The sequence below is a fragment of the Heptranchias perlo genome, unplaced genomic scaffold (genome assembly GCF_035084215.1).
Source record: "Heptranchias perlo isolate sHepPer1 unplaced genomic scaffold, sHepPer1.hap1 HAP1_SCAFFOLD_49, whole genome shotgun sequence".
Taxonomy (NCBI): domain Eukaryota; kingdom Metazoa; phylum Chordata; class Chondrichthyes; order Hexanchiformes; family Hexanchidae; genus Heptranchias; species Heptranchias perlo.
In genome coordinates, this window is record NW_027139505.1 from 679,231 (window position 1) to 703,409 (window position 24,179).

The window sequence follows — 24,179 nt, forward strand, 5'->3', positions numbered from 1 at the left end:
CCACAAACAGCAAGGGACCCAGCACCGAACCCTGTGGTACCCCACTGGCCACAGGCTTCCAGTCACAAAAACAACCTTCGACCATCACCCTCTGCCTTCTGCCACTAAGCCAGTTTTGTATCCAAAGTGCCAAGGCACCCTGGATTCCATGGGCTCGTACCTTCTTGACCAGTCTCCTGTGGGGGACTTTATCGAAGGCCTTACTGAAATCCATGTATACCACATCCACTGCGTTACCCTCATCCACACGCCTAGTCACCCCCTCAAAAAATTCAATCAAATTAGTCAGACATGATCTTCCCTTGACAAAGCCATGTTGACTATACCTGATTCATCCTTGCTTCTCCAAGTGGAGACTAATTGTGTCCTTCAGAATTTTTTCCAATAATTTTCCGACCACTGATGTTCGTCTCACTGGCCTGTAGTTCCCCGGTTTTTCCCTACTCCCTATGTGACTTTATGTGCATATGTGTATATGTGTATATTTGTGTTTGTGCACTTATGTGTGTGTCTGTTCCTTTCTATGTGTGTATATGCGTGTGTACGTGTGTATGTGCCTGTATTTAAAATCACTTGGATGAGCAGTTGAAGTGCCGCAACCGACAGGGCTATGGCCAAGATTTCCACCTTCTGCAGGTGGTGTTAGTTCGACCGTCCATTACAACCCTGCCACATTTTCACGTCCATTCACCTCGATTCCATTAAAAGTAATTGACAGAATTTTATGGGCTGATGGCATGCAATTTCCGAAAGTGCTCTCCCGGGGAGTGACGCTCCACCGCAAGTTCCACTGCCCGGATTGTGAGTCCGCTGAAGGTCGAATAAACCCCCGGTGATGCATGGGGGAGAACAAAACCCTGCCCTGCCTCGGTTGCGCGCTCTCCACAGTTTGTTTGGTTAGTTTCCCTGTTCGGGTCTTAGGCATTTTAACATTTTTGTTCTTGAAATGTCTCTCATTTACTCCGCAGACATTTTCATGTCACCTCTCAGTTCCTTAATTTCATGAACTGGATTCCAGTTCAGTCAACTCATGAAATTCCCTTCAACTCCTGTGTGTCGCCTCCGATCTGCCCTTTTCCCAGTTCCACTAAAACTGTTTTACTTTGTTTTCGGTTCACTCAAGAGTTGTATCCGAACCATTACCCTGTCCTGTGTGCAGATACTGACCGATCCGCTGGGTATTTTCACCGCTGCCTTTCATTGTTTCAGATTCACCATAAATGCAGTTTGATCCATTTATTTACCGTTTGGCCCGTTTCTCTTCTGTTACCTTCTATGATTCTAAGTTTTGATATCCTGTTAGTTCTGTGATGTTTAAATAATCCAAACTCATCCCGTTCTCCTCCTACTTACCCGATGTTCTTGTACACTGAAATGCCTCTCGTATGTTGACAACGTGCTGACTCCGTCCACCCCTTCTTCAACTGCCTGTTCTGGTCTGTCCCGATAGAATTTCGTCAACTGGAACAGTTGGTAACGGTCACACTTTGTCAAGACCTCAGTGATCGCAGTGTTCGGTCTGTGAACAACAATGGAGAAAACTAAACACATTATCGACCTTCCATCCGGTCGGTTACATTTCCTCTTACACCAAACGGGTGCCGCCTCCTGTGAGCCACGTTATCAAATATCTTCTGAAAACCCATATTTTTTTTATTTTTTTTATTCGGTCACGGGATGTGGGTGTCGCTGGCAAGGCCGGCATTTATTGCCCATCCCTAATTGCCCTCGAGAAGGTGGTGGTGAGCCGCCTTCTTGAACCGCTGCAGTCCGTGTGGTGAAGGTTCTCCCACAGTGCTGTTCGGAAGGGAGTTCCAGGATTTTGACCCAGCGACAATGAAGGAACGGCGATATATTTCCAAGTCGGGATGGTGACTTGGAGGGGAACGTGCAGGTGGTGTTGTTCCCATGCGCCTGCTGCCCTTGTCCTTCTAGGTGGTAGAGGTCGCGGGTTTAGGAGGTGCTGTCGAAGATGCCTTGGCGAGTTGCTGCAGTGCATCCTGTGGATGGTGCACACTGCAGCCACAGTGCGCCGGTGGTGAAGGGAGTGAATGTTTCTGGTGGTGGATGGGGTGCCAATCAAGCGGGCTGCTTTATCTTGGATGGTGTCGAGCTTCTTGAGTGTTGTTCGAGCTGCACTCATCCAGGCAAGTGGAGAGTATTCCATCACACTCCTGACTTGTGCCTTGCAGATGGTGGAAAGGCTTTGGGGAGTCAGGAGGTGAGTCACTCGCCGCAGAATACCCAGCCTCTGACCTGCTCTCGTAGCCACAGTATTTATATGGCTGGTCCAGTTAAGTTTCTGGTCAATGGTGACCCGCAGGATGTTGATGGTGGGGGATTCGGCGATGGTAATGCCGTTGAATGTCAAGGGGAGGTGGTTAGACTCTCTCTTGTTGGAGATGGTCATTGCCTGGCACTTATCTGGCGCGAATGTTACTTGCCACTTATCAGCCCAAGCCTGGATGTTGTCCAGGTCTTGCTGCATGCAGGCTCGGACTGCTTCATTATCTGATGTGTTGCGAATGGAACTGAACACTGTTCAGTCATCAGCGAACATCCCCATTTCTGACCTTATGATGGAGGGAAGGTCATTGATGAAGCAACTGAAGATGGTTGGGCCGAGGACACTGCCCTGAGGAACTCCTGCAGCAATGCCCTGGGGCTGAGATGATTGGCCTCCAACAACCACTACCATCTTCCTTTGTGCTCGGTATGACTTCAGCCACTGGAGAGTTTTCGCCCTGATTCCCATTGACTTCAATTTTACTCGGGCTCCTTCGTGCCACACTCGGTCAAATGCTGCCTTGATGTCAAGGGCAGCCACTCTCACCTCACCTCTGGAATTCAGCTCTTTTGTCCATGTTCGGACCAAGGCTGTAATGAGGTCTGGAGCCGAGTGGTCCTGGCGGAACCCAAACTGAGCATCGGTGAGCAGGTTATTGGTGAGTAAGTGCCGCTTGATAGCACAGTCGACGAAACCTTCCATCACTTTGCTGATGATTGAGAGTAGACTGATGGGGCGGTAATTGGCCGGATTGGATTTGTCCTGCTTTTTGTGGACAGGACATACCTGGGCAATTTTCCACATTGTCGGGTGGATGCCAGTGTTGTAGCTGTACTGGAACAGCTTGGCTAGAGGCGCAGCTAGTTCTGGAGCACAAGTCTTCAGCACTACAGCTGGGATGTTGTCGGGGCCCATAGCCTTTGCTGTATCCAGTGCACTCAGCCGTTTCTTGATATCACGTGGAGTGAATCGAATTGGCCGAAGACTGGCTTCCGTGATGGTGGGGATATCGGGAGGAGGCTGAGATGGATTATCCACTCGGCACTTCTGGCCTGAAGATGTACCGCATGTGTTACAATCCATTGATCTATATAGTCACGTCTCAATAAGGCGGTATCAAATTTGTCAACTACAATGTCAAATGTCTAGATAATCCGTTCCAGCCTTGACTGAATCTTAAATGATTCGTCGTGAAATTACAGATTCGAGAAGTTTGCCCACAAATGACGTTGTCTAATTGGTCTCTAGTTATCTGATTGCCACATTCTCCCTGTTTTAACACAGACATGACTTGGTCACTTTCAGTCCACCTGGATATTTTCATTAACAATTGTGTTCTCAAAAATTGTGAGTTTTGAAAAATTGTGGTCAGAGTCCCTCCGATCTGCTCTGTGACTTCCTTTAACAGCCTCGGGTGCGTTATCTCTGAGCTCAGTGATTAATCCACCTCGGCTATTAAATTCAGAGCCAAATCCTTCTCCACAATTGTCTCGAAATATGGCTCCACATCCTCCTCAGTCTCGCTGAAGATGCTGTATCGACACCTTTGTATGGAATACTTTTACTGCAGATAGTTTGATACTGTGATACCTTGATTCATTGAAACCAACATTTTCACATCTGCCATCATTTTTAGAAACTGAAGGAAATATTTTATTTCGCCCCAAAAGTTCATCCAATCCAGCCCTGTCTGATTGATACCAGATCACATCTCTCAAGAGTCTGACTTTCCAAACGTGTTTGGAATGATTTTTAGATTCACAGTCACAACACACAATCTGAACTCCAATTCACTGGAATGTTGACACGGTCTCGTTTTTTTTTAATTTTTAGATATCAAGTTACATCTTCTGTCACTACTTCAAAAACCTCCTTCCTTTTTTCTTGCTAATAACTTTTCACTATTTCATAAAACATCTATTCCTGCTCCAACAGTTTTATTATTTCCACTCTCTCGTCTCAGATCCGGATATTTCACACGCTCCAGTCTTATCAGGTGAAACCCTCCCACTGCTCCATATACCCAGTCTGTCAAACCGTTTTTGCTGGTTGGTTCAGATCGTAACCGTCCCTTCCCTTCTTCCTGAAATCACCCTAGTGTCCCAAGAACATGAACCCTTCACTCCTTCTCCAGCCCCGCTGCCACACATTCACCAGACTCATGTTGTTCTCAGTAAGTGCCCAGTTCAAAACAATTCGGAGTTCACCACCCTGTGGCCTTGTTTTTCAGCCCAGAGCTCAAATTTTAATTTTCCCTTTATAAACGTAATTCTAACCGTGTTATACATTCGACCATGACAATTTTCCTCTCTCCTTTCCTTTCTCGAGATGGTACCACCTGTTCCAGGAAGTTCTTCCCTCTGGCACCAGGGCGGCAACGTATCATTTGGACCTGCTCAGGTCTGCAGAAGAGTCTGTGTATTCCCCTGACTATGGAATCTCGCACCACTCTCGCTCTACTATTCCTGTGCCCCACCTGCCTCTCACCTCTCTCCCACTCGGGCTGCCTCCCACTGCTCCCTGGTTTCACACTGTTACTCAGGAAGACCAATCTGAGTGACTGTTTCTATCCACCTTACAGTCCATAAAATCAGGTGTCTATTGGACAGTTCCAATAATGAGATCCCTCCAACTGTGACTGCACTGGCCCGGCAGATGTTCACTCACTTTCGTTTATCAACGCACCATATGCTCGGTTTCTACTTCCTGTTTGAGCAACAGGATCTTGTTCATGATCTGGACCGTTCATCAGGACACAATTGATATTTTAAAGATTGTTCTGAACCTACCGGTGTCTATTCTCATTCTTGTTGAAGATTTTGGATCTTCTCCCCTGTTTGGACCTTCAGCCATGGTGTTGACAGGCGTTCCAAAAATGTGATGCTCTGTAATAAATATATTAATTGGAGGGTTAGACTGAAATATTAAAATGAGAGGGAGGAACGTTGCGTTGTTAAAAGTGATATCAAGTCCCTCCTTCCCCATTAGTACAACAGCTGTTAGCTCTGGGATCGAGCATTTTCCGACTGTTACGATCAACTCTCCACATCAGGTGCGGCGCAGACAGCTGCCCAGTGAAACCCAATGAGTCCCGCTGATCTCCACAACCCAGTTCTCGACGGCCGAGATTCTGCACTGGGAGCACCAATTGGTAAGATTTACTTACGTTGCAGGCCAGCACCAGACTTATTCCTGAGGTAGTGAATATTCTGGAGGGCAATATGGAGCGAGGTGATGAACTAAATGATCCTTCACTCAGTTTTACCCAGTCTGGCGCTATTGTAATATTTTATTCACAGATTTGTTTTTAATAGTTTTGATTTGTTGAGTTTTGATGTTAAATTCTGTGATTTCATGCATCTGATATCTATCGACACACCCAAATGGAGCTGGGTGTGATTTCTCAACTCTCGATGGGTACTGACATTGTCCGTATATTCATGGAGATGTGTTTTGGTTGGTGGTTCCATTTGGATATATTTACCATATCTCTCATGGTATCAGGACCTGACTAAAGAGCACTGCAGGAGGTGAGGAATTTTACACCGTTCTACGAATATTAACACTAATGTATAATGTTATGAATTGTGTAACTTTAAACAGGTGCTGCACATTGATTGTTGGACTGTTTGTCGGGGTCTTACAATCTCAGAAAAAGCACAAATATATAAGTTGTGGATTCGACTGTTATTTTACTATCATAATTGTCCACTTGTGCGTGTGCCTCCCTCTGTGTGCGCACAGGCAAGAGCAACTAATCAAACTATCAGTCACTGTACTATCCTTTCCACACTGTGGAAATGTAAAAGCGATTAATCTCAGTCAGTAATTTCTTCAAACTATGGTTGAAGTTATTCGCTGACAGTTGTGTGATAACAAGATTAAATTGTGCAGTTACTCTTTTGTCAAATTAGTGATGGACTTTCCTAACTTTTGGTAATTTCAATAGTTACTTTTATATAAAGATTAATGATGGACCATCCGACCTGTTGGTAATTTCAGTCGATGCTTTTTATATAGAGATTGTGATGGTCACTCCTAGCTGTTTGTAATTTCAGTCGTTACTTCTATATAAAGAATAGTGATGGACCCTCCTCCTTGTTGGTATTTTGAGGAGTTACCTTTATATTAAAATAAGTGATGCACACAAGTGACGCTCCTACCTGTTGGTAAATTACTGTTACTTTTCATAAAAAGTTTAGTGTTGACTCTTCTGCCTGTTGGTAATTTCAGTTGTTACTTTTTTGGATAAAGATTCGTGATGGACCCTCCTCCCTGTTGGTAATTTCAGGATTTACTTTTTATCTGAAGTTTAGTGATGGACCCTCCTCCCTGTTGGTAATTTTAGTGGTTACTTTTTATATTATGCTTCGTGATGGACCCTCCTCCATATTGGTAATTTCAGTCGTTGCTTTTTTATCTAAAAATTAGTGATGGATCCTCCGACCTGTTGTTTATTTCAGTAGTTACTTTTTAGAAAAAAAATAAAGATTAGTGATGGACCACCCTCCCTGTTGGTAATTTTACTTCATACTTTTTATATAAAGATTAGTAATTGATGCTCCTAGCTTTTGGTAACTTTAGTAGTAACGTTTTATATAAGGTTTAGTGTTGGACCCTCCTTCCTGTTGTTAATTTCAGTCGTTACAATTACGTAAAGATTAGTGATGGACCCCACAATATGTTGGCAATTTCAGGAGTTACTTGTTATATAAAGATTAGTGATGGATCCTGCTACCTGTTAGTAATTTGACTTTGCACTTTATATATAAAGATTAGTGATGGACCCTCCTACTTTTTGGTAATTTCACTAGCAACCTTTGAAATTAAAGTTAATGTTGGACCCTCCTACCTTTTGATAATTTCATTGGTTACTTTCCATATGAAAATTAATGATGGGCCCTCATCCCTGTTGGTAATTTCAGTAGCTACTTTTTATATAAAGATACGTGATGGACCTTCCTAATTGTTGGTAATTTCAGTGTTTACTTTCCATAAAAAGATCAATGATGGACCCTCCACCTGTTGGCAAATGCAGTAGTTATTTTTTATATCATAATTAGTGTTGGCAATTTCAGTAATTACTTTTCATATAAAGATTAGTGATGGACCATACTCCCTGTTCGTAATGTAAGTGGTTCCTGTTTGGACAAAGATTAGTGATGGACCCTTCTCCCTGTTGGTAATTTCAGCATTTGCATTTTCTTTAACGACGAGTGATGGACCCTCTTCCATGTTGTTAATTTCAGCAGTTACTTTTTATATAAAGATTAGTGATGGAGTCTCCTACCTGTTGGTAAATTGAGTTGTTACTTTTTATACAAAGTTTTGTGATCGGACCTTCCTAACTGTTGATATTAAAAGCAACATCTCAAATTACCACGATTAACGATCAGGAAACACCGATCTGTGTGAGAGATGGTTTCAGCCCTGAACAGGTTTACCTTTAAAACATTCCCGAAGTGTGTTTCTGTCTGAAGGAGCGGCGTCTCTTTCTTCAGTTGAGCCAGTTTAACAAATAACATCCTCAATAAAAAAATTTAGAAAAAAACAGAAGTCCCTGCTCCATTCTCCCATCGAATTCGCATTAAACGAATTAATTATAATGAATCAGGAACAAGTGTTCGCTCCAACTTTGCTCCTATCCTGTGATTGGATCACGTTCAGTTCGGCCTCGGGTAACCATAGGCTGATTTTCCAGGTGCCCGGCAGAGAGCAATAATCGGCCATTGCGAATGTGTTAACCCTTTCCTGAGCTGAACTGTGTGTTCCATCAGTCTTTGATCAGTTCAATAAATTGCACCGGGCACAAAACAGTTCAGTGAGTAAAGAGAGCCACTGTTACAGTTAAAAATAAATGCATATGGAGTGAGAACGGACAGTTTACCACCCCTGTTTACTGAATATCAAATTTTAACATGTGGAGTAGGCAGCGCTGGACTCGGATGGTGCAAATCTCCAGAATTCGTGTTCCTGCTTTCTTTTCCTATAACCGCTTTAAAATGTGCCTGTGGGCAGATTGGTGGGGTATGAAGGGATAAACCCTGCAATTACCGGTGTAAAATAGCCGGCCTTCAGTCAGTGTCTGAGCGAACAATTAGTGAATTGTTCCATCCGCGAGGAATCGAGAGCTCAGGACGACAGGGGAACATATCTGACCGCGGGAAATCGACTTTAGAAAAGAAGAAGGGGCAGAAAAAGTTAATTAAAAACAAATTGACACTATATTAACCTTACCTTGATACCGCAAGGATTTTCCTTCCATCAATGTCCGTGTCGATTTTGCAAATCATATCCTTGTCATTTCATTGTAATCAATCGAGCACACGTTCTTTGCATCATTTCTTCAGTTCACAACTTGGGAGTTTGATCTGATCCTTGTTATGTGAGATTCAGGGCTCCGCCCTCCGTGAAAGCAGCTGCCAGACATCAGGATGTGTTTCAACACAAACATTCCACATTTCTTTCAGAACAGGGAGCGGCCTTTCTGGTTGAATCAATTCGAACCGGGTTGACAATTCGCTGCAAAGTCAATTGTGAACAAAGTCAGCTATAAATTTTACTTTTTCTCTTCTTGTTCCAGGGAAATTCAGTAAAACAGATACTTTCTCAGAAATAAATTGTTATATTTGTATCAGTGACATTGTTTGCTGAAGACCCATCGATTTTCTAATGTTTGCGCTTCCACCCTGGGGCCAAGAGCCGGTGTTTCGTCAGTGAGCTGAGGAGAGGCTGTTTCTGCAAGTGAGGACATTAACCATTTAACCGCCGAATTAAACTATCACCTCAATCACTGGGGGAATGAGTACTGAGTTTCAACAGTGACATTTATCACAGTAAATGTTCAGCAGATACACCAGTTACATTTTTAAATCCGAAAAAAGGACCATTCTTGGAAGAAAGATTGGATTGCCCTCATTTTGAGGGGTTTCACAGACAGTAATAAATAGCCACTCCCCGGGATGGAAGTTTCCGAAGAGAGAAAGTGTTTGATGACAGATTGTGGTGATAATTGCGAGGGACGGATTGTTGCGAGCAATCCCAGGGACAGATTGTGGTGATAATTCCGAGGGACGGATTGTTGCGAGCAATCCCAGGGACAGATTGTGGTGATTATTACGAGGGACGGATTGTTGTGATCAATCCCAGGGACAGATTGTGGTGATAATTCCGAGTGGCGGATTGTTGTGATCATTCCCAGGGTCAGATTGTGATGATAATTCCGAGTGGCGGATTGTTGTGATCATTCCCAGGGTCAGATTGTGATGATAATTCCGAGTGACGGATTGTTGTGATCAATCCCAGGGATAGATTGTGGAGATAATTCCATGCGGCGGATTGTTGTTATCAATCCCTGTGATAGATTGTGGTGATAATTCAGAGGGACTGATTGTTGTGATCAATCCCAGGGATATATTGCGATATTTCCCCTTTTCTCTCAAATTCACCCCTTGTTTTTTGACCAGGATTGAGGATTCATTCGGGCCGGAGACACAGCCTGAAACGGAGGAAACAATCAATCCCCAACAGTTATCTTCATGTGAACTCTCCCTCCACAGCTTGTTTCAATCTATCGCTGATTGAAGCGGAGTTTTATTCATTCTGACAAAAACCTTCAAATGAACGATTCATATAATTAAAAACATTGTTAAGTGGACAATTTGGGTCAATTCTGGGTTTTCATGGAGTCAGAGTGCATTACATGAAATTTCCATAATGATAAAAGGATTCCATATGCAATTTCATAGAATTATATAGAACGTGCAGCACAGAAACAGGTCATTCGGCAGAAATGGTCCATGCTCCACACGAACCTCCTCCCTTCATCTACCCCTATCAGCATATCCCTCTATTCCTTTCGCCTCAATGACTTTATTTAACTTCCATTCAATGCAAGTCGCCTCAACTACTCCTTGTGGCAGTGAGTTCCACATTCCAACCACTCTCTGGTTAAAGACATTCCTGCTGAATTCCATATTGGATTTATTCGTGACTATCTTATATTTATGGCCCCGAGTTCTGGTTTCATCTTCTCTCCGTCCACCGTCGCAAACCGTTAGATAATCTTAAAGACCTCTCACAGGCCACCACTCCATCTTACTTTTGCAAGGGAAAAGAGCCCCATGTTGCTCAATCATTCCTGATAGGTATAACTTCTCAGTTCTGGTGTCGTCCAAGTAGTTATTTTTTGCATCTTTCTCCAGTGCCTCTGTGTCATTTTTATAATATGGAGACCAGAACTTTTCACAATAATCCAAGTGTGGCCTAACCGGGGTTCTGTACAAATTTAACTTAACTTCTCTGCTTTACAAGTTTATCCTTCGAGAACAAACTCAGTGCTTGATTTGCTGTTTTATGGCCTTATTAACCTGCATCGCTGCAGCTAGTGATTTCTATATCTGTACCGCCAGAACCCTCTGCTTCTCAACCCTATTTAGACACTTATTATCCAAGCAGCATGTGGCCCTTTTTTTATCAAACAAAATATAATACCTCACAATCATTAGATACAGAGAAGGCATTTCCTCTGATGGAGGAGTCCAGGACAAAGAGGCACAATATTAAAATTAGCGCTCGGCTGTTCAGCAGTGAAATAATGACGCACTTTGTCGCACAAAATTTACTGGAAATGTGGAATTCCTTCCTCCGATCCGTCATGGATTTTGGGTCAACTGAAATTTTGAAGACTGAAAGCGGCAGATTTTTTTTTTAGGTAAGGTTATCAAGCGGAATGTATAAAGGGCAGATGAATAGAATTCAGGTATAGAGCAGCCATGATCTAATTCAATGGGAGAACAGATTCGAGCGGCTGAATGGCCTACTCCTGTTCCTATGTTCGTATATGTGCTGGATTATGAATTCCGGCATTTCGTGAATGTTAAGGTTAACCAATGGATTCTGCACAATGGCTTCATCACTGGATGGTTTGTACTTTGCCTTTAAATGGGTGTATCGTAGTATGACAGTAAGTGCAGCAAAGGAGGAGTCCATTCTGCCCTTGATGCCTGTGCTGGCTCTTTGAAAGAGCTATCCAATTAGTCCCTTTCCCCTGCTCTTTCCCCATAGCCCTGTAAATTTTTCCCTTCAAGTTTTTATCCAATTCCCCTTTGAAAGTTATTGTTGAATCTCTCCTTTTGCCCCTCTTATTCCCTTTTCTTTCGATCTCCTCTGTTCTTTCTGTATTCAGCCTGGTTCTCAACTGTATTATGAACCTGACATTCGTTACAAGCCTCCGTTTCCTTTTTCATTTTAACCTCTATCCCTTTAGTCATCCAGGGAAGTCCAGTTTGGGTGGCTTTCCTTTCTCCTCGGTTGGATGTGTCCACACTGTACCCGCACCAAATGGGCTGTGACTGGCTGGTTTTATTTAATGCTGAGCTCCATCTGTTCTTAATTGTTCTTATTCGTTCATGGGATGTGGGCAACGCTGGCAGGGCCGGCACTTATTGCCCATCTCAAATTGCCTTTGAGAAGGTGCTGGTGAGCCGCCTTCTTGAAGCGCTGCAATCCGTGTGGTGAACTTCGCAGAATTCCAGGGGAGTAAAGATCAGATAATCGGTGCGAGAGAATCGAAGGTAAACTTTCTTAAATATAGTTTAGTAAACACACCTGCTGTTCCAACCTGTGTCCAGTAAGAATTAAACATTGAAACACTGAATCCAATCTCCGATTTTATTTCAGGGATGGTTAAAAGTTCAGTACAAGAGATTCTGTATCTCGAGATTTTAAATACTAAGTTCCTGAATTTGATGATTTTTGTACCTGCCGGGATGCTAACGTGATGTGTTCAGGATTCTGGATATCAATTCACCACCAACACCTCCCCCCTCGCCCCTGAAAACCCACTTTATCAGAATAATCTTGTTCAGTGGATAACCAGTGAGACAGGTCAGGACATCGCACTCTCTGGCGCCGTTTCGGAGTCTCCGCCCCTGCCGGGCGAGTCACAGCAGTTCTCCCGCACCCAACTGGCAGGACAAGGCAACACTTGTACAGAAGGTTGTATTGATTAATATGTGAGTTTGACAGTGCAGTCCTTCCAACTGATCTGCTTTAACCGCAGCAGTGCACAAACACAGCCTGCCGGCTCCTGGCATTTTATTACTGCATTTTTAAGTTCCCCCTCGACCGTGCTCTATATTGTACCGAGATTGCATGCCTTAATCCGGTCCTAAGGCAGATGATTATGGCCTGGATTGTTCCTGTCCGGCATTGCTTTCCTTTCATTCCAGTCGTCACTTGTTTAATGCATTATTTATGTAACAATATCAGGAGAGACTGAACAGGCTGTGGCTCTTTTCTTTATTAAGGAGAAGACTGATAGATGACCTGATAGATGTTATTTTTCATATTCGGAAGGGGTTCCTTTGGGTAAACCTAGAGAGCATGTATCACCTTGACGGCAGTGCAAAACTAGAGGCCATGAATTTCAAATACTTACTGATGAAACCAAGATGGTATTCAGGAGAGACATCTTACTCAGAGAGTGGTGAGAATCTGCAACTCGTTACCACATGGAATGGTTGAGGCGAAAAGTGCAGATGCATTTATGGGGAAGGCAGATAAATACATGAGGGGGCTAGCAATAGAAATATAAGTTGATAGGGTGCGATGCAGTAGTGTGGGAGAACGCTCGTGTGGAGCATAAATCCAGGCAAAGACCTGTTGGGCAAATTAGCTGTTCCTGAACTGTAAAATTCTATGTAATTGAATGAATATTTTCATTACACCAGCTCTTTCATCAACACAGATAGTGCCAGAATTATGAGCCCAATATTGAGCAGGGATACTGTCAGTAATAACAGGGCGATATTGAGCAGAGGTAGTGTCAGTAATATCAGCCCTATATTAAGCACAGATTCTGTCAGTAATACCAGCTATATAATCAAAACAGTCGCCGTCAGTGTAAGAACCCTATAATTCTCACAAATACTGTCGTCATTAAGCTGTATAGAATCAGCATAGATACTGTCAGTAACATCAGCTCCATAATCAGTACAAGCACTGTCAGTAATATCAGCGCTATATTGAGCACAGACACTGTCAGTAATATCAGCTCCACAAGCAACACAGATACCGTCAGTAATATCAGCGCTATATTGCGCACAGATACAGTCAGTAATATCAGCGCTATATTGCGCATAGACACATTGATTGAGAGGGAAAAATAGATTATGAGAGTGAACTTGCATGGAACATAAAAGCGGAATGTAAAAATTTAGACAAGCGGGAATATGGTATTGAGATGGAGGACAAGCCATGATCCTATTGAATGCAGAGATGGCTCGAAGGGCCGAATGGCCTCCTCCTGCTCCTCTTTACCACGACTCTGTGACTCGGTTGCCTAGATTTCCACCTTCAGCAGGTGGTATCAGATCGTCCGTCCATTACAACCCTGCCACATTTTCACTTCCATTTACCTCGATTCCATTAAAAGTAATTGACAGAATATTATGGACTGATGGAATGCAATTTGCTAAAGTGCTCTCCCGGGGAGTGACGCTCCACCGCAAGTTCTACTGCCCGGATTGTGAGTCCGCTGAAGGCAGAATTAAACCACGGTGATGAATGGGGAAGAACAAAACCCTCCACGGCCTTTGTTTCGCGCTCTCCACAGTTTGTTTGATTCGTTTCCCTGTTCGGGTCTTAGACATTTTCACCATTTCAACATTTTTGTTCTTGAAATGTATCTCATTTACTCCGCAGGGAATTTTTTCACCTCTCAGATCCTTAATTTCCTGAACTACATTCCAGTTCAGTCAACTCATGAAATTCCCTCTAACTCCTGGTTGTCGCCTCCGATCAGCCCTTTTCCCAGTTCCACTAAAACTGTTTCACTTTCTTTTCGTTCCACTCAAGAGTGGTATCCGAACCATTACCCTGTCCTTTGTGCAGATACTGACCGATCCGCTGGGTATTTTCACCACTGCCTTTCATTGTTTCAAATGTCTACAGTTAATCCGTTCCAGCCATGACTGAATCTTAAATGATTCGGCGTGAAATTGCAGATTCGAGAAGTTTGCCCACAAATGACGTTGTCTAATTGGTCTCTCGTTATCCGATTGCCACATTCTCCCTGTTTTAACACAGACATTACTTGGTCTCTTTCAGTCCACCTGGATATTTTCATTACCAATTGTGTTCTCAAAAATTGTGAGTTTTGAAAAATTGTGGTCAGAGTCCCTCCGATCTGCTCTCTCCATTCCTTTAACAACCTCGGGTGCGTTATCTCTGAGCTCAGTGACTAATCCACCTCGGCTATTAAATTCAGAGCTAAATCCTTCTCCACAGTTGTCTCGAAATATGGCTCCACATCCTCCTCAGTCTCGCTGAAGAAGCTGTATCGACACCTTTGTATGGAATACTTTTCCTGCAGCTGGTTTGATACTGTGATACCTTGATTCATTGAAACCAACATTTTCACATCTGCCATCATTTTTAGAAACTGAAGAAAGTAATTTATATCGTCCCAAAAGTTCATCCAATCCAGCCCTGTCTGATAGATACCAGATCACTTCCCTCAAGAGTCTGACTTTCCAAACGTGTTTGGAATGATTTTTAGATTCACAGTCATAACGCACAATCTGAACTCCAATTCACTGGAATGTTGACACGTTCTCGTTTTTTTAAATTTTTAGATATCAAGTTTCATCTTCTGTCACTTCTTCAAATACCTCCTTCCTTTTTTCTTGGTGATCTCTTTTCACTATTTCATAAATCATCTGATCCTGCTCCAACAGTTTTATTATTTCCACTCTCTAGTCTCAGATCCGGATATTTCACACGCTCCAGTCTAATCAGGTGAAACCCTCCCACTGCTCCATATACCCAGTCTGTCAAACCGTTTTTGCTGGTTGGTTCAGATCGTAACCGTCCCTTCCCTTCTTCCTGAAATCACCCTAGTGTCCCAAGAACATGAACCCTTCACTCCTGCTCCAGCCCCGCTGCCACACATTCACCAGACTCATGTTGTCCTCAGTCAGGGCCCAGTGCAAAACAATTCGGAGATCACCACACTGTGGCCTTGTTTATCAGTACAGAACTCAAATTTTAATATTCCTTTTAAAAACGTAATTATAACCGTGTTATTGATTCCGACCATGACTATTTTCCGCTCTCCTTTCCTTTCCAGAGATGGTCACACCTGTTCCAGGAAGTTCTTCCCTCTGGCACCAGGGCGGCAACGTATCATTTGGACCTGCTCACGGCTGCAGAAGAGTCTGTTTATTCCCCTGACTATAGATTCTCGCACCACTCTCGCTCTCCTATTCCTGTGCCCCACCTGCCATTCACCTCTCTCCCACTCGGGCTGCCTCCCACTGCTCCCTGGTTTCAAGCTGTTACTCAGAAAGACCAATCTGCGTGACTGTTTCTATCCGCCTTACAGTCCATAACATCAGGTGTCTATTGGACAGTTCCAGTAATGAGATTCCTCCAACTGTGACTGCACTGGCCCGGTGGATGGTCACTCACTTTCGTTTATCTGCACTCCATATGCTCGGTTTATTCTTCCTGTTTGAGCAATAGGATCTTGTTCATGATCTGGACCGTTTATCAGGACACAATTGATATTTTAAAGATTGTTCTGAACCTACCGGTGTCTACTCTCATTCTTGTTGAAGATGTTCGATCTTCTCCCCTGTTTGGACCTTCACCCATGGTGGTGACAGGCGTTCCAAGATTGTGATGCTCTGTAATAAATATATTAATAGGAGGGTTAGACTGAAATATTAAAATGAGAAGGAGCAACGTCGCCTTGTTAAAAGTGAAATCAAGTCCCTCCTTCCCCATTAGTACAACAGCTGTTAGCTCTCGGATCGAGCATTTTCCGACTGTTCCGATCAACTCTCCACATCAGGTGCGGCGCAGACAGCTGCCCAGTGAAACCCAATGAGTCCCGCTGATCTCCACAACCCAGTTCTCGACGGCCGAGATTCTGCACTGGGAGCACCAATTAGTAAGATGTACTTACGGTGCAGGCCAGCACCAGACTTATTCCTGAGGTAGTGAATATTCTGGAGGGCAATATGGAGCGAGGTGATGAATTAAATGATTCTTCACTCAGTTTTACCAAGTCTGGCGCTATTGTATTATTTTATTCACAGATTTGTTTTTTAAATATTTTTGATTTGTGGAGTTTTGATATTAATTTCTGTTATTTTATGAACCTGATGTCTATCTACACATCCAAATGGTGCTTGGTATGATTTCTCTTCTCTCGATGGGTAGTGACATTGTCCGTATGTTCATGGAGATGTGTTTTGGTTGGTGCTTCCATTTGGATATATTTACCATATCTCTCATGGTATCAGGACCTGATTAATGTAGGAGGTGAGGAATTTTACACCGTTCTACGAATATTAACACCAATGTATAATGTTATGAATTGTGTAACTTTAAACAGGTGCTGCACATTGATTGTTGGACTGTTTGTAGGGGTCTTACAATCTCAGAAAAAAACACAAATATATAAGTTGTAGATTCGACGGCAATTTTACAATCATAATTGTCCCCTTGTGCGTGTGCCTCCCTCTGTGTGCGCACAGGCAAGAGCAACTCATCAAACTATCAATCACTGTATTATCCTTTCCACACTGTGGAAATGTAAAAGCGATTAATCTCAGTCAGTAATTTCTTCAAACGAGTTGAAGTTATTCGCTGACACTAGTGTGATAACAAGATTAAATTGTGCAGTTACTCTTTTTGCCAAATTAGTGATGGACTTTCCTAACTTTTGGTAATTTCAATAGTTACTTTTTATATAAGGTTTAATGATGGACCATCCGACCTGTTGGTAATTTCAGTCGATGCTTTTTATTTCGAGATTAGTGATGGTCACTCCTCGCTGTTTGTTATATGAGCAGTTACTTTTTAAACAAAGAATAGTGATGGACCCTCCTCCTTGTTGGTATTTTGAGGAGTTACTTTTTATATTAATATAAGTGATGCACCCAAAACCTGGTGATAATTTCAGTGGTTCCTTTTTATATAAAGATTAGTGATGGATAATTCTGCCTGTTGGTAATTTCAATACTTAATTTTTATTTAAAGATTAGTGATGGAGTCTCCTTCCTATTGGTAATTCCAGTTGTTTCTTTCATTCAAAAATTAGTGATGGACACTCCTACCTGTTGGTATTCTTCGTGGTTACTTTTTATATAAAGTTTATCTTTGGACCCTCGTCAATGTTGGTAATTTCAGTCCTTACTTTTCATATAATGATTAGTGATGGACCTTCATAATTGTTGGTAATTTCGGTGTTTACTTTCTTTTAAAAGATCAATGATGGACCCTCTACCTGTTGGCAAATGCAGTAGTTATTTTTATATCAAAATTAGTGTTGCCAATTTCAGTAATTACTTTTTATATAAAGATTAATGATGGGCCATCCTCCCTGTTGGAAATGAAAGTGGTTACTGTTTAGTCAAAGATTTGTGATGGACCATTCTCCCTGTTGGTAATTTCAGCATTTGCTTTTTCTATAAAGACGAGTGATGGACCCTCCGCCATGTTGTTAATTTCAGTCGTTACTTTTTATATAAAGATTAGTGATCGACCCTCCTACCTGTTGGTAAATTGAGTTGTTACTTTTTATGTATAGACCAGTGATGGACCCTCATACCTGTTGGTAATTTCAGTAGTTACTTTTTATATAAAGATTAGTGATGGGGCGACCGACTGCTGGTAAATTGAGTTGTTACTTTTTATATAAAGTTTTGTGATCGGACCCTCCTAACTGTTGATATTAAAAGCAACATCTCAACTTCCCAAGATGAACGATCAGGAAACACCGAACTGTGTGAAAGATGGTTTCAGCCCTGAACAGATTTCCCTTTAAAACATTCCTGAAGTGTGTTTCTGTCTGAAGGGAGCAGCGCCTCTTTCTTCAGTTGAGCCAGTTTAACAAATAACATCCTCAATAACATATTTTAGAAAAAAACAGAAGTCCCTGCTCCATTCTCCCATCTAATTTGCATTAAATGAATGAATGAGAAATTAATCAGGAACAAGTTTTATCTCCTCCTTTGCTCCTATCCTGTGATTGGTTCACGTTCAGTCCGGCCTCGGGTCACCATAGGCTGATTTTCCAGGTGCCCGGCAGAGAGCAATAATCGGCCATTGCGAATGTGTTAACCCTTTCCTGAGCTGAACTGTGTGTTCCATCAGTCTTTGATCAGTTCAATAAATTGCACCGGGCACAAAACAGTTCAGTGAGTAAAGAGAGCCACTGTTACAGTTAAAAATAAATGCATATGGAGTGAGAACGGACAGTTTCCCACCCCTGTTAACTAAATATCAAATTTTAACATGTGGAGCAGGCAGCGCTGGAGTCGGATGGTGTAAATCTCCAGAGTTCGTGTTCCTGCTTTCTGTCCTGTAACCGCTTTAAAATGTGTCTGTGGGGAGATTGGTGGGGTATGAATGGATGAACCCTGCAATTACCGGTGTAAAATAGCCGGCCTTCAGTCAGTGTCTGCGCGAACAATGAGTGAATTGTTCCATCCGCGAGGAATCGAGAGTTCCGTACGCCAGGGGAACATATCTGATCGCGGGAAATCGGCTTTAGAAAAGAGGAAGGGGCATAAAAAATTAATTAAAAAACAAATTGTCACAAGATCAACCTTACCTTGATACCGCAAGGATTTTCCTTCCATCAATGTCCGTGTCGATTTTGCAAATCATATCCTTGTCATTTCATTGTAATCAATCGAGCACACGTTCTTTGCATCATTTCTTCAGTTCACAACTTGGGAGTTTGATCTGATCCTTGTTATGTGAGATTCAGGGCTCCGCCCTCCGTGAAAGCAGCTGCCAGACATCAGGATGTGTTTCAACACAAACATTCCACATTTCTTTCAGAACAGGGAGCGGCCTTTTTGGTTGAATCAATTCGAACCGGGTTGACAATTCGCTGCAAAGTCAATTGTGAACAAAGTCAGCTATAAATTTTACTTTTTCTCTTCTTGTTCCAGGGAAATTCAGTAAAACAGATACTTTCTCAGAAATAAATTGTTATATTTGTATCAGTGACATTGTTTGCTGAAGACCCATCGATTTTCTAATGTTTGCGCTTCCACCCTGGGGCCAAGAGCCAGTGTTTCGTCAGTGAGCTGAGGAGAGGCTGTTTCTGCAAGTGAGGACATTAACCATTTAACCGCCGAATTAAACTATCACCTCAATCACTGGGGGAATGAGTACTGAGTTTCAACAGTGACATTTATCACAGTAAATGTTCAGCAGATACACCAGTTACATTTTTAAATCCGAAAAAAGGACCATTCTTGGAAGAAAGATTGGATTGCCCTCATTTTGAGGGTTTTCACAGACAGTAATAAATAGCCACTCCCCGGGATGGAAGTTTCCGAAGAGAGAGTGTGTTTGATGACAGATTGTGGTGATAATTCCGAGGGACGGATTGTTGCGAGCAATCCCAGGGACAGATTGTGGTGATAATTGCGAGGGGCGGATTGTTGTGATGAATCCCAGGGACAGATTGTGATGATAATTCCGAGGGACGGATTGTTGTGATCAATCCCAGGGACAGATTGTGGTGATAATTCCGAGGGACGGATTGTTGTGATCATTCCCAGGGTCAGATTGTGATGATAATTCCGAGGGGCGGATTGTTGTGATCAATCCCAGGGAGAGATTGTGGTGATAATTCCATGCGGCGGATTGTTGTTATCAATCCCTGTGATAGATTGTGGTGATAATTCAGAGGGACTGATTGTTGTGATCAATCCCAGGGATATATTGCGATATTTCCCCTTTTGTCTCAAATTCACCCCTTGTTTTTTGACCAGGATTGAGGATTCATTCGGGCCGGAGACACAGCCTGAAGCGGAGGAAACAATCAATCCCCAACATTTATCTTCATGTGAACTCTCCCTCCACAGCTTGTTTCAATCTATCGCTGATTGAAGCGGAGTTTTATTCATTCTGACAAAAACCTTCAAATGAACGATTCATATAATTAAATACATTGTTAAATGGACAATTTGGGTCAATTCTGGGTTTTCATGGAGTCAGAGTGCATTAAATGAAATTTCCATAATGATAAAAGGATTCCATATGCAATTTCATAGAATTATATAGAACGTGCAGCACAGAAACAGGTCATTCGGCAGAAATGGTCCATGCTCCACACGAACCTCCTCCCTTCATCTACCCCTATCAGCATATCCCTCTATTCCTTTCGCCTCAATGACTTTATTTAACTTCCATTCAATGCAAGTCGCCTCAACTACTCCTTGTGGCAGTGAGTTCCACATTCCAACCACTCTCTGGTTAAAGACATTCCTGCTGAATTCCATATTGGATTTATTCGTGACTATCTTATATTTATGGCCCCGAGTTCTGGTTTCATCTTCTCTCCGTCCACCGTCGCAAACCGTTAGATAATCTTAAAGACCTCTCACAGGCCACCACTCCATCTTACTTTTGCAAGGGAAAAGAGCCCCATGTTGCTCAATCATTCCTGATAGGTATAACTTCTCAGTTCTGGTGTCGTCCAAGTAGTTATTTTTTGCACTTTCTCCAGTGCCTCTGTGTCATTTTTATAATATGGAGACCAGAACTTTTCACAATAATCCAAGTGTGGCCTAACCGGGGTTCTGTACAAATTTAACTTAACTTCTCTGCTTTACAAGTTTATCCTTCGAGAACAAACTCAGTGCTTGATTTGCTGTTTTATGGCCTTATTAACCTGCATCGCTGCAGCTAATGATTTCTATATCTGTACCGCCAGAACCCTCTGCTTCTCAACCCTATTTAGACACTTATTATCCAAGCAGCATGTGGCCCTTTTTTTATCAAACAAAATATAATACCTCACACTCATTAGATACAGAGAAGGCATTTCCTCTGATGGAGGAGTCCAGGACAAAGAGGCACAATATTAAAATTAGCGCTCGGCTGTTCAGCAGTGAAATAATGACGCACTTTGTCGCACAAAGTTTACTGGAAATGTGGAATTCCTTCCTCCGATCCGTCATGGATTTTGGGTCAACTGAAATTTTGAAGACTGAAAGCGGCAGATTTTTTTTTTAGGTAAGGTTATCAAGCGGAATGTATAAAGGGCAGATGAATAGAATTCAGGTATAGAGCAGCCATGATCTAATTCAATGGGAGAACAGATTCGAGGGGCTGAATGGCCTACTCCTGTTCCTATGTTCGTATATGTGCTGGATTATGAATTCCGGCATTTCGTGAATGTTAAGGTTAACCAATGGATTCTGCACAATGGCTTCATCACTGGATGGTTTGTACTTTGCCTTTAAATGGGTGTATCGTAGTATGACAGTAAGTGCAGCAAAGGAGGAGTCCATTCTGCCCTTGATGCCTGTGCTGGCTCTTTGAAAGAGCTATCCAATTAGTCCCTTTCCCCTGCTCTTTCCCCATAGCCCTGTAAATTTTTCCCTTCAAGTTTTTATCCAATTCCCCTTTGAAAGTTATTGTTGAATCTCTCCTTTTGCCCCTCTTATTCCCTTTTCTTTCGATCTCCTCTGTTCTTTCTGTATTCAGCCTGGTTCTCAACTGTATTATGAACCTGACATTCGTTACAAGCCTCCGTTTCCTTTTTCATTTTAACCTCTATCCCTTTAGTCATCCAGGGAAGTCCAGTTTGGGTGGCTTTCCTTTCTCCTCGGTTGGATGTGTCCACACTGTACCCGCACCAAATGGGCTGTGACTGGCTGGTTTTATTTAATGCTGAGCTCCATCTGTTCTTAATTGTTCTTATTCGTTCATGGGATGTGGGCAACGCTGGCAGGGCCGGCACTTATTGCCCATCTCAAATTGCCTTTGAGAAGGTGCTGGTGAGCCGCCTTCTTGAAGCGCTGCAGTCCGTGTGGTGAACTTCGCAGAATTCCAGGGGAGTAAAGATCAGATAATCGGTGCGAGAGAATCGAAGGTAAACTTTCTTAAATATAGTTTAGTAAACACACCTGCTGTTCCAACCTGTGTCCAGTAAGAATTAAACATTGAAACACTGAATCCAATCTCCGATTTTATTTCAGGGATGGTTAAAAGTTCAGTACAAGAGATTCTGTGTCTCGAGATTTTAAATACTAAGTTCCTGAATTTGATGATTTTTGTACCTGCCGGGATGCTAACGTGATGTGTTCAGGATTCTGGATATCAATTCACCACCAACACCTCCCCCCTCGCCCCTGAAAACCCACTTTATCAGAATAATCTTGTTCAGTGGATAACCAGTGAGACAGGTCAGGACATCGCACTCTCTGGCGCCGTTTCGGAGTCTCCGCCCCTGCCGGGCGAGTCACAGCAGTTCTCCCGCACCCAACTGGCAGGACAAGGCAACACTTGTACAGAAGGTTGTATTGATTAATATGTGAGTTTGACAGTGCAGTCCTTCCAACTGATCTGCTTTAACCGCAGCAGTGCACAAACACAGCCTGCCGGCTCCTGGCATTTTATTACTGCATTTTTAAGTTCCCCCTCGACCGTGCTCTATATTGTACCGAGATTGCATGCCTTAATCCGGTCCTAAGGCAGATGATTATGGCCTGGATTGTTCCTGTCCGGCATTGCTTTCCTTTCATTCCAGTCGTCACTTGTTTAATGCATTATTTATGTAACAATATCAGGAGAGACTGAACAGGCTGTGGCTCTTTTCTTTATTAAGGAGAAGACTGATAGATGACCTGATAGATGTTATTTTTCATATTCGGAAGGGGTTCCTTTGGGTAAACCTAGAGAGCATGTATCACCTTGACGGCAGTGCAAAACTAGAGGCCATGAATTTCAAATACTTACTGATGAAACCAAGATGGTATTCAGGAGAGACATCTTACTCAGAGAGTGGTGAGAATCTGCAACTCGTTACCACATGGAATGGTTGAGGCGAAAAGTGCAGATGCATTTATGGGGAAGGCAGATAAATACATGAGGGGGCTAGCAATAGAAATATAAGTTGATAGGGTGCGATGCAGTAGTGTGGGAGAACGCTTGTGTGGAGCATAAATCCAGGCAAAGACCTGTTGGGCAAATTAGCTGTTCCTGAACTGTAAAATTCTATGTAATTGAATGAATATTTTCATTACACCAGCTCTTTCATCAACACAGATAGTGCCAGAATTATGAGCCCAATATTGAGCAGGGATACTGTCAGTAATAACAGGGCGATATTGAGCAGAGGTAGTGTCAGTAATATCAGCCCTATATTAAGCACATATTCTGTCAGTAATACCAGCTATATAATCAAAACAGTCGCCGTCAGTGTAAGAACCCGATAATTCTCACAAATACTGTCGTCATTAAGCTGTATAGAATCAGCATAGATACTGTCGATAATATCAGCTCCATAATCAGTATAGATACTGTCAGTAACATCAGCTCCATAATCAGTACAAGCACTGTCAGTAATATCAGCGCTATATTGAGCACAGACACTGTCAGTAATATCAGCTCCACAAGCAACACAGATACCGTCAGTAATATCAGCGCTATATTGCGCACAGATACAGTCAGTAATATCAGCGCTATATTGCGCATAGACACATTGATTGAGAGGGAAAAATAGATTATGAGAGTGAACTTGCATGGAACATAAAAGCGGAATGTAAAAATTTAGACAAGCGGGAATATGGTATTGAGATGGAGGACAAGCCATGATCCTATTGAATGCAGAGATGGCTCGAAGGGCCGAATGGCCTCCTCCTGCTCCTCTTCACCACGACTCTGTGACTCGGTTGCCGAGATTTCCACCTTCAGCAGGTGGTGTCAGATCGTCCGTCCATTACAACCCTGCCACATTTTCACTTCCATTTACCTCGATTCCATTAAAAGTAATTGACAGAATATTATGGACTGATGGAATGCAATTTGCTAAAGTGCTCTCCCGGGGAGTGACGCTCCACCGCAAGTTCTA

The 24,179-nt window shown here is 42.7% G+C and overlaps 1 long non-coding RNA gene across 3 annotated transcripts in view; it reads right to left on the reverse strand.

The window, feature by feature from the left end:
• The window catches only part of LOC137313858 (uncharacterized), a 99,581-nt gene that overhangs the window by 69,824 nt on the left and 5,578 nt on the right, over nt 1-24,179 (reverse strand). For 2 of the 3 annotated variants that reach the window (XR_010961099.1, XR_010961101.1), the window contains exons 3-7: nt 18,915-19,199; nt 15,883-15,978; nt 8,525-8,809; nt 5,077-5,172; nt 1,354-1,519 (exon numbers count right to left, since the gene is read on the reverse strand). This is a non-coding gene — a long non-coding RNA (uncharacterized lncRNA). The remainder of the gene's footprint in view (nt 1-1,353; nt 1,520-5,076; nt 5,173-8,524; nt 8,810-15,882; nt 15,979-18,914; nt 19,200-24,179) is intronic. The other variant, XR_010961100.1, reaches the window with a different exon arrangement.